The sequence below is a fragment of the Mesocricetus auratus genome, unplaced genomic scaffold (genome assembly GCF_017639785.1).
Source record: "Mesocricetus auratus isolate SY011 unplaced genomic scaffold, BCM_Maur_2.0 Super-Scaffold_100013, whole genome shotgun sequence".
Taxonomy (NCBI): Eukaryota; Metazoa; Chordata; class Mammalia; order Rodentia; family Cricetidae; genus Mesocricetus; species Mesocricetus auratus.
Window position 1 is genome coordinate 4,281,137 of NW_024429196.1, and position 9,983 is coordinate 4,291,119.

At 48.3% G+C, this 9,983-nt stretch overlaps 1 long non-coding RNA gene across 1 annotated transcript; it reads left to right on the top strand.

Moving 5' to 3' along the window:
* The first annotated feature begins 1,412 nt into the window (after positions 1–1,412).
* Positions 1,413–5,256, top strand: LOC106021913. The gene is made up of 2 exons (XR_005881059.1): positions 1,413–1,531; positions 4,955–5,256. It is a non-coding gene; the product is annotated as an uncharacterized LOC106021913 (long non-coding RNA).
* Positions 5,257–9,983: the final 4,727 nt, after the last annotated feature.

A 9,983-nucleotide genomic window follows, 5' to 3' on the forward strand; every position in this document is an offset into this window, starting at 1 on the left:
CTAGAGAGGCCCCGTGACCGATAGACAGCTCTTGAAGCTACTGCTGGATAACCGCCCCCTCTTCTGCATGAAGGAGAGACAGTGATGGACAGGACCGCAGAGTACACTTCTATATTCCAAATCCTCTACGCTCATGGTGCCTACATGCTTTGCCCCACATGTTGACCATGCTTGTTTTCATGCACATATGTGTTCTTTATGTCACTGGGCATAGCTCCAGAACTTCTTTTAAAGACAACATTTGGAAGCAGTGTGTATTTGAAGACTCCAGAAAACTAACAAGCATGCCTGACTCTCACCAAAACATGCCCTTCTGCCAGCTCCTCTGTGCTGGTCCTGGGGACCTGGAACCTGAAACCCAGAGCTGGGATGATTGTGTGCCCCTCCCACATAAGTCTGATAAATCTGATCCAAGCACGTCACTAAGGCCACCAGGAAGTGCAATCCTGCCAAGAATGAAAGTTAACTGCCAAAGCCTTAAGGTTACAGAGAGAGCAAGAGGGATGCAGGCCTACTGTGTGTGCACATAGGGTCCATGATGCATACTGTGCATGTTCAGGAGTACAGTGTTCCTGGGACCCATGGAAGACCAGCTCTGGGATCTGCAGATTCTTGTCTCCAATAAAAAATGATGTGAGTATTTGCATATGATAGTCACACCAATCACCTCTAGACTTACTGTGCCTAACAGTGTAAATGCCAAGTAATGGCTATTGTACTGTATAGTTTAGGGATTGCAGCAAGAGGAAAAAGCCCGTAGTAAAGACACAAATCTCCCCCTTCCCCCCATTTGAAGATGGTTAATACCATTACTGAAGAACTTACAGATACAGAGTCCCAACTGTATTAGGTATGTGTACATGGGCTTCATGTGTTTACCTTGCATGAATGCACAGTTACCATGTGTGTAAAAAGATACTGTGCCTACTTCTGTGACTGCATGGGTGCCCCATAGGAAGGTGTGTTGCAGGAATGTGCTTTGTGTGTGTGTACTATGTGTGCATCATATGTGTTGTATAGCACACTGGATGCCATAGGTCTGAGAAGCAATGACAGGAGGTGCTGGTAGCCTGTACATGTGTGCATGTATGAATATGTGGACTTCACGGTACTTGGTGCAAATTGTGCTCTTGCTGGGACCCAAGTAGATCACTCAGGATAGGTGACTGTCTTCTGCTTTCTGTTTGTTGACAGCTAAGTGCCATGTGCTGAGACTGCAAGGAAGCTCTTGCTGTATTTCTTCCTACTAGCCTCTCCTGTGAGCTAGTTTCCTCCTCCCTCCCTTCCTCCCTCCCTCCCTCCCTCCTTCCCTCCCTCCCTCTCTCCTTCCATCCTTCCCTTCTTCCTCCCCTCCCTCCCTCCCTCCCTCCTTCCCTCCCTCTTTCCCTCTCTTCCTCCTCCTCCTTCCCTTTTTCCTTCATTCTTTATTTCTTTTTCTTGACACAAGTTCTTCTGTCCTGGAGCTTGCTATGCAGTCGAGGAAGACCTTGAACTCCTGATCCTCCTGCATCCACCTCTGGGTTATAGACATGTAAGTTCTTTTTAAGTACCTTTTGTCTTCAGCCTCGGGGAAGAAAGAGGTTTGGGAATTGAGAGTATTGGAATTAAGGCCCTGTGTACTCACTCAGAAGACAGAAGGGGGAAGAAGCAGCAGGGGGTGAGAACCCAAAGATAGCACAAGTCCGTATTCACAAAACACAACTGCTGTCCCTCCATGCAGGACTTGAAGTCTGTCCCAGTTTCCTGCCTCCAACCTTACTGTAAGTGCTGACCCACTTCTGGCTATTTTTATTTGTTTCTTTGAAAACGCTCACCGTGTGATTACAGTTGACTCTTGTCAACTTAGCTCTGATTCCTTCGCCCTGCCATCTGAGGCCCAAAGTGCAGCTCTTCTCTCCTCAGTCCCACTAATTATGGGTGAGCTTAGAGCCAAAGGATGATAGGTTCTATTGGTAATGCACCATGTGGCCCGCTTCTTCACAGACACAAGGACAAGAGGCTGTGTGCACAGCTCTGCACCTGCTTTGCTTTTGTCTGAGGTTTTCCTCTCCGAGGCAAGCCATGAGGGCCAGCGTCTTGCCAGGTGTGTGTGTGTGTGTGTGTGTGTGTGTGTGTGTGTGTGTGTGTGTGTGTGTGTGTGTGTGTAAGGGGTGGGGGCAGGCTCAGTCCTGGCCTCTCTCCTCAGACTTGCCCTTTGGGCCCAGGGCAGTGAGTGTTTTCACTTATCTAGGATTACCGCCCAAGTCAACAGTGGAACCAGGAAATGGGCTCAGGACCAGCCTGGCATGCGGAGTGTGGGTATTTACTCTTCTCTTCCAGCAAACTTTGATTTACTCTTTAATAAGTCGCCGCCGAGGATGTGGCTGTGGAGAGGCTTAGCTTGGCACTCAAATCTAAGTCCCATGTTGATAAAGAGGGGAGGGCAGGGCAGTCCTTACGTTATTCAGCCTTATCATTAACCCTGAAGTTGGATTCAGGCTTGCTTTCAAAGGGCTGGTCTCCCAGCATTGGAACAGGTGGCAATTCGCGTCAACCAGGTGTGGTGACAGCATAAGCAGACAGGCATTATGACCGGCACAGGGCACAGTGGACACCTCTGGGGTGGAGGATGGGAGACTTCAGACATCTCTGGCCTCAGTTTCCTCTGCTGTGAAATAAGAGTAGATAAAACAAACAAACAAAAAACCTAAATAGACCGAGCTCATGGGTTGCTTTGGGATCCAAAAAGGGAACGGATGAGAGGGCGGTGTGCAGTAAACGCCGGATTCAGTGTCACAAGTCATTAATGTGGTGCGGGATACAGCCTCTGTCTTTTCTTTCCAGAAATTTCTTCAGAGTCTCCTTTCGGGAACTAGAGTCAAAGCCGTGTGTGTGTGTGTGTGTGTGTGTGTGTGTGTGTGTGTGTGTGTGTACATGTGTATTACTGGGGATTGATTACTGGGTACATGCTAGAATGTGCTCTAACATTAAGCTATATCCCTGACCCCCTGCATGCTGTTTCCTTATCTATTTAATTTTTAAATGTCTGAGACAATGCTTTATCTTGTTAAATGAATCAAGCAGGCTCTGAACTCATTATCCCCCTACCTGAGCTCTGGAATAGCTAGGGTGACAGGTTTGCACTACCTGGCTTCTCACCTCCCAGGGAAAGGGCTTGGGACTGGCTCCCAGGAGGGGGTGTTAGCTAAGGCTTTCCTGTCTGCTGACAGCACTTCCTCTTTAAATCCAGTCATCTGCAAAAGCAGAACAAATTGTGAGAAGAAAGAGGAGGCCTGAGGACCCTCGTCACACACTAAGGGCGACTCAGGGAGACATGAGCAAGAGAGTTAATCACCCTCTGTGCCTAGGGCATAAGAAGAGAAGGGAGAAGGTCACCTAGGAGAACCACAGAAGTGGGCATGGTGGGTCTGCCTTATTTGTAGAAGAGAAACATGCTGTCCCCCAGAGTTTAGAAGACAGTAATAATCCAGGCTCAAGGCCATGCTGTATTGTAGACTTTAAACTGCCAAGCACTAGTAATTCCAAACAATGTTAGTGATAAAATCTCCTCTGGGCAGCTGGCCCTTCTGCCCCTCTCAGGGCACATGGACTAGTGGGGGTAAAGGCACAGAGACAAAGGAATCTAAGTTGTTTCCTGTCTCCAGCAGCGGTGACTGGAGGGGACAGGTGCTTAAAGGTTCCTGGGGTCAGAGTCCCATGAGAAAGAGGGAGGGGGAGTGGGATTTGGAGCTGAGCCCGCCTTGGGCTGAGGTCAGGTCCCTTTGGAGGGAAACAGGTTAGAAGATCATAGCCGACAGCCCTGTAAAATAGGACCAACAGACCCCTGCGTAGAAAGAGGCTTCCTCCTCCCATCCAGATGCATGGATCATCTCTTCTGCCCACCCCACTCCTGCCCTGGTGTTCTTTGGCCTCTTCCAGAGCCATTCTCCTGTAGACTGGTGCTTACCCATGAGGCAGGTTTGTCTCACCCTCCAAATCAAATAGTGAGGTGGATAGAGCTGTGCCCATTCAACAGATGAGGAAACAGAGGCTCAAACAAGGGCCAGAGACCTTTCCTGCTTTGGAAACAGAAGACTTGTGGACTCATTTAGTCATGGAGTCTGTTGTCCCTGTACCTCAAAGGCCCTGGAGCTTCTGGGTGATGCCTACTGAGGGAGGTAGCAGGGGTCATCTCATCTGTTATTTTAGGAGTGCACAGAGTCCCACTCCCAGACTCAATGAACCAGCAGCCAGGGGTCTCCGGCTGACTCTAGGAGACACCTCAAAGTGTACTACTCCAGACAGGCAAACACCCTTAGAGACAACACTCTTTTCAGAGGCCAGGGCTTTGCTGTGTGCTATACCTAACAGGGCTTCCCAGTACAGTATCTGTCGAAGGTGACCAGTAGACTTGTGTCCCTTATTGATTCCTGGATCCTGCTACAGGCTGGCCTAACCCTGAGGCCCGCTCTATCAAGTGCCTCCTTGTTCCTAGGGAGCTATGTAGGTATAGAACCACCTCTTTGGGCCTTTACCTCCCCATATACTTCTCCAGTCCCAAGCCGGAGGAAACCCCAGGAAAATGGGAGGAAGGTCCTTCATGGGGCCAGCCTGTTGAAGGAGAACATGGAGTGACCAGGAACTCTGTTCTGACACATGGTCAGTCCCTTGTGATCTCTAGCCTGGAGTCTGAGCTGCAGGGCTGTCCTGAAGGAACAGCTAGCCCCTGACCACAGGCTGGCTGGGACTGGCCAAGGGCCCAGGCCTCCTAAGGAATAGTAATTAGGATGGGAAGGCTCAGGGCCTCTGATGACCAAGAAGCCAGACAGTGGTCGACTTTTCCCCCTGCTTCTCTTAGAGTTTGGTTTCTTGCAGATTCCGGATTCTACAGATGTCTCCCTTAGAGAAGGAAGCGGTGGCCTGACTGGGTTATTTATGTGTGTGCCCTCATACAGTATCTGCCTTTGTTCCACAGAGCGGCAGCATGAAAACCTGCTGGGATGGACGGAGCGCTATGTGTTCAGTGGCTTGCACAGGAAATTGGAAATCCGAGACCTGGGATCGACCCCCACTTCTCTGACTCATGCTTAAACAAACCCAACACACCCCCGACCTTTGCTCCCTGCATCTGCAGCAGGCCTTACCCACCAACAGCTCCCCCCCCACCTTTGCTGGCACAGGGCTCACTGAAGGTCAGAGTACAGCCAACTTCCTGGGGGAAAGAAGCCTTAGATGTAAGCTAGTATTGTGTTGTAAGCTGTGACTTTTTTTTCTGAACCAAGTGAATTCTTAATTTTTTTTTCCTCTTGGGATTTCTACTCCATTATATTCATCAATGCAGAGACGGAACATTTGGCAAAATTATTTTAAGTAGCTCTCCAAACTGTGATCATAATTTCAAATCAAGGAATTTGCTGAGCAGCTGTGGGGGAAGAACAAGGGGTCTGGGAGTGATTTAGGGCCTGGGGGGAGGGGAGGTCATGAAGTTTAAGGCCTGGGCTAGAAACAGAGGCAGCTGTGGAGGTGGGCGGCGCACACCCAGTGGGGAAAGAGGCCATGCTGTCCCGACTCATCAGAGTTTTCATCCGCTGAACCCATTGCACACAGCACTTGGGAATAGATAGTCCCAGGGGATGGAGAGATGGCTGATTGGCTCGGTGGGGAAACAGCTTGCTGAGGAGCTGAGTTTGGGTCTCCAGGACTCACATAAGAGGAGAGGAGTGGGTAGAATGCATCCTGTAATCGCAGCTCAGGAGAGGAAAACAGGGAGACCCCAGAGCCTCGGAGAGGCTTGGGGAGGGTGTGGGTGGGGGGTGGGTAGTGAGGGTTGAGGGTGCTGCAAGTCAGGCTGTGGGAATCAGCTCTCTCCCACCACGTAGGTCCCAGGAATCGGGCTCAGGCTGTGGCTTCACACATCTTTTCTCAGCCGTTTGTTAGGGCTTCAACCAAAGCGTTTGAAACATGGTATCTTGCTGTATCTGAAGTTCTCCGATGGCTACATTGGTTGACCTTTGAGTTCTCAGGGTTCACCTACTCTGTCCCCGCCAGGGATGCTGCTACTGCTGCACACTACCACACCGATTTTTTAAAGTGGGGATCAGAACTCTGTCATTATGCTTGGATGGCGAGCACTTCATCCACCGAGCCATCTCCCAGGTCCTTTCACCCAGAGCTGCTGCCTGTTCTCTTCCCCAAGGGGCACAGCAATAGCTCTGGTCACTGTTGGGTGGCCAAGCCTGTCATGCCTAGGAAGCTTGGAAGCCAACATTCAGCTCGATTGCTCTTTTGCCTGTTCTTTAGGGTGGCTCACCCCAGCTCTGCTTTCTGAGAAAACAAGGCTGAACTTTGTTCAGCCAAAGCCTAATTTCCCTGAGGTCTGCTGTTTGTTCCCGGGGCCAGCCTCCCTCCAGCTGCTCGCCTGTTGACCAGTCTCCCTCATACTGCTCTCTGCTACCTCAGCTCCAGCACCTACTTCTTGGAAGGCAACCATAGGGAGCCTAGCAGATGGAACACAGGCCCTGTGCTAGCCATGACCACTGAGGTATCCAGAAAGACTCAGTGGATGAGTTGGGTACCGTTTGGGGCCCACTAAGGAAGGAGAGCACGAGTGAGCAGCATGGCTCTGGGGCTCTAGGGCGGCTCTGTTTGACTCACACCTGAAGTTCCTTGAAGATCGGGGAGAGAGAGAGAGAGGGAGAGAGAGACAGAGAGAGAGAGAGGGAGAGAGAGGGGGGAGAGAGAGACAGAGAGAGGGAGAGAGAGACAGAGAGAGAGGGAGGGAGGGAGGGAGAGAGAGAGAGAGAGAGAGAGAGAGAGAGAGAGAGAGAACCGATGATAATGAAAGTAAAGACTGTTGGTAACAAAGAAAGGCTTCTTTCTGAGTACCTTGTGTTCTAAAGCTCTTTCTTCAGACTTTCCTCCTCTTTTTTTCCTTCTCCTCTCCCTCCTCCTCTTGTTCCTCCTTCTCTTCCTCATTCTCTCCCCCTCTTCTTCTTCCTTCTCTTCTCCTCTTCATCTTTCTCCTTTTCCTTCATTTTCTTTTAACTTTTATTACATTTACATGCATATGCCATGTGCACCGTGTGTGTGTGTGTGTGTGTGAGTGTGTGTGTGTGTGTGTGTGTGTGTGTGTAGGTCAAAGGACAACTGTGGGAATCAGTTCTCTCTACCACCATCTGAGTCCCAAGGATTGAACTCAAGTCATCTGGTTTGGCAGCAAGCATCTTTACTGGCTGAGTCATCTTACCAGCCCCCAACTTTCTATCTTACCTTTCTCATCTCTCTTGGCTTCTCTTTGTTTCCATAGAAGCTACAACTCTGGTCCCTGGGTTCTTATGCCCTTTTAGACTTTGGGGTGATTCCTCCTGTATTTTTGGATCCTCTTTTCCTGTCACACCCTGAATTTGATACAAAGAAGGTCCAACTTGGTACATACTGTATAATCTCAATTCCCTAAATGTATGTACATTTGCAGCATCTGGAAGGACACATCAGGCTGAACTGCTTGTGACTGGGAGACTATTCTTAGCTTCTTGTGTTTTGTTTCCTGTAATGCACATGCTACAAAATAAAAGCTTCTTTTAAAAGCTTAAAAAAAAAGAAAAGAAAAGGAAGGTCCAACCTAAGGGAACACATTCCACAACATTCCCAACGTCTCACCTAGCATCCTCACACCGCAAAACTCACCTGGGCCATTGAATGGGCTTTGATTTTCCTGATGCATATTTATGATAATGTGATATATTTTTCAACACGTAAGAAACAGAAAATCATTTTTAGAAGCCCAGATTTTTAGCTTGCCTTGTACCGCCATGGGGTAATTGCTTGCGTTGGGGTGTTTATTGCCTAGAACAAAGAGGCCGCTGCCCCTGCACGACACACTGTCCATACTGCACCATTGCTACATCCAAGCATGTCTGTCTAGACTTTGGGATGGGGGTTAGACACTACCGATGAATGGGCTTGTCCCTCCTGACCCTCTAAACCACCTCACAGGCAGAATGTCTGACTCTTCCTTCCGGGCATTTTAGTTTGTGCCCTGGGTAAGACAGAGTTTTCCTGGCAATCATTTCCCAACTCCAATGGACTTGTTGCCACCATATTTCTAATGGGTCATTCTACATCTTGCCCAGGGCTCTCAGGTTCTGAATCTCTCTAGGAGGCCCTGCCTCATGCATGATTGGAAAGACTGAGGCCATCTGTCCTGGTGCCTTGGCTTTTTTCTCCAAGATCTCTCTCAAGATAATGACCTATGGTGTTCTTAACAACTGGGTCAAGAATTAGGGCTGCTCTCCCTGAATATCCCACCTGTCCTCCCAGCGGACATCACCATCCCAACTCCATAGGAAAATGCCCTTGATTTCTCTATTGTTTTGCCATCAAAACATGGACATAAATAGATGCTCATTGCAGTTTTATTCCTAATTACCTCTGTGGGGCTCAATAGCTTCTGGCTGCTGAACATGTTGGAATCCTTCCTGTCACACTGATTTGACTGTTTGTCTTGGTAGATATTGAAAGAGATATGCCAGTGTCTCCCCACTGTGACTGTGGGGTTATCTATAGGTAGATTCATTGCTATTTGTGTTTTTTTTTATATTTTCAAGGTGAAACTGTTCAATTTTATGTTACATTGAACTTTTATGACTAAGAAATGTTCTTTGTCCCTAGTAATGCCTTTGCTTATATTCACTGAGTTGTTATTTTGTCTTAGTTTTTAAAGTTATTTTTTAATGTCCGTATTTGTCTCTGTGTGAGTATGCGTATGTAAGGGCAATGCCAGTGGAGACCAGAAGAGAGTGTTAGGACCCCTGGGGCTGCAGTAAAAGATGCTTGCAAGCCACCTGGTATGGGTCCTGGGAGTTTGAACTCAAGTCCCTAGAAGAGCCACAGTGCTCTTAAGCCTTGAGCCATCTCGTCAGCTCCAGCCAACTATCTCCCTACTCTCTCCTCCTGCTCTGTCCTTTGCACCCTATCATTTCTCTGTACTTCATTATGGCTTTACTTCACCCTGATTTCCTGTCTTATGGAAACCACCTATGACATTAAATTCATTTGTTAGAGTTCCTTTCCCTGATTTGCAAATACCCTCTCTCTCAAAACATCTATTTGCTTTATTGTGTGTGTGTGTGCACGAGTGTGTATTTGTTTGTGTCTGGGTAGGTTCACCACATGTAATCAGGTGCCCACAGAGGTCAGAAGAGGAATCAGATCTCTTGGAATTAATTATGAGCCACCATGTGGCTGCTGAGACCCAAACCTGGGTCCTCTGAAAGAACCGGAAGTGTTGAGACATCTCTCCAGCCCCCCAAATACTTTCTGAATTTCTCAGCCTTGCCCCCCATTTCCATGCACTAGAAATTGTGTGTATTTAAAGTGTACCTCTGATAACATTGTATCTGGAGTTTATAGAGTCTGTTGTTAATTCTGTTGACCATTGTTCTGACAATTCTTGCTAGTCTTTCTTCCTGGTTTGGACATGCTTACAAAGCTAATAGTAGGAATAGTTTGAGGCCTCAGAAGATCCCACTGTCCTCTATAAAGATTTGCTTTGCTTTTTACCAAGAGTCAGGGGACACTAGCACCCCGAGATTAATTTAAACCAGTTTCATGGGTTGAGGTGATTTGAAGGTCATTGGTTTCAAAAGCCTGCCTCTTTCTCATTCAAAATCACAGCCTGGTTTTCTTGGGACATTAATTTTGGTGGGTCCTGGACTCTAGTACTTGTCCCTCTTGTCACAAGATGCCTCTGGAAATGCTGCCCCGCCTCAGTGTGTTGCTGCTCTTATGTCAACTTGACACACAGACTAGAGTTATGTAAAAGGAGGGAACCAAGGTTGAGAAGATGCCTCCATAAGATCCAGCTGTAAGGCGTTTGTTTGTTTAATTAGTGATCAGTGGGGGAGGACCCAGCCCATGATGGATGGTGCCATCCCTGGGTGGTGATCCTTCATTCTAGAAGAATGCAGGCCGAGCAAGCCATTAAGCAGCACCCCTCCATGGCC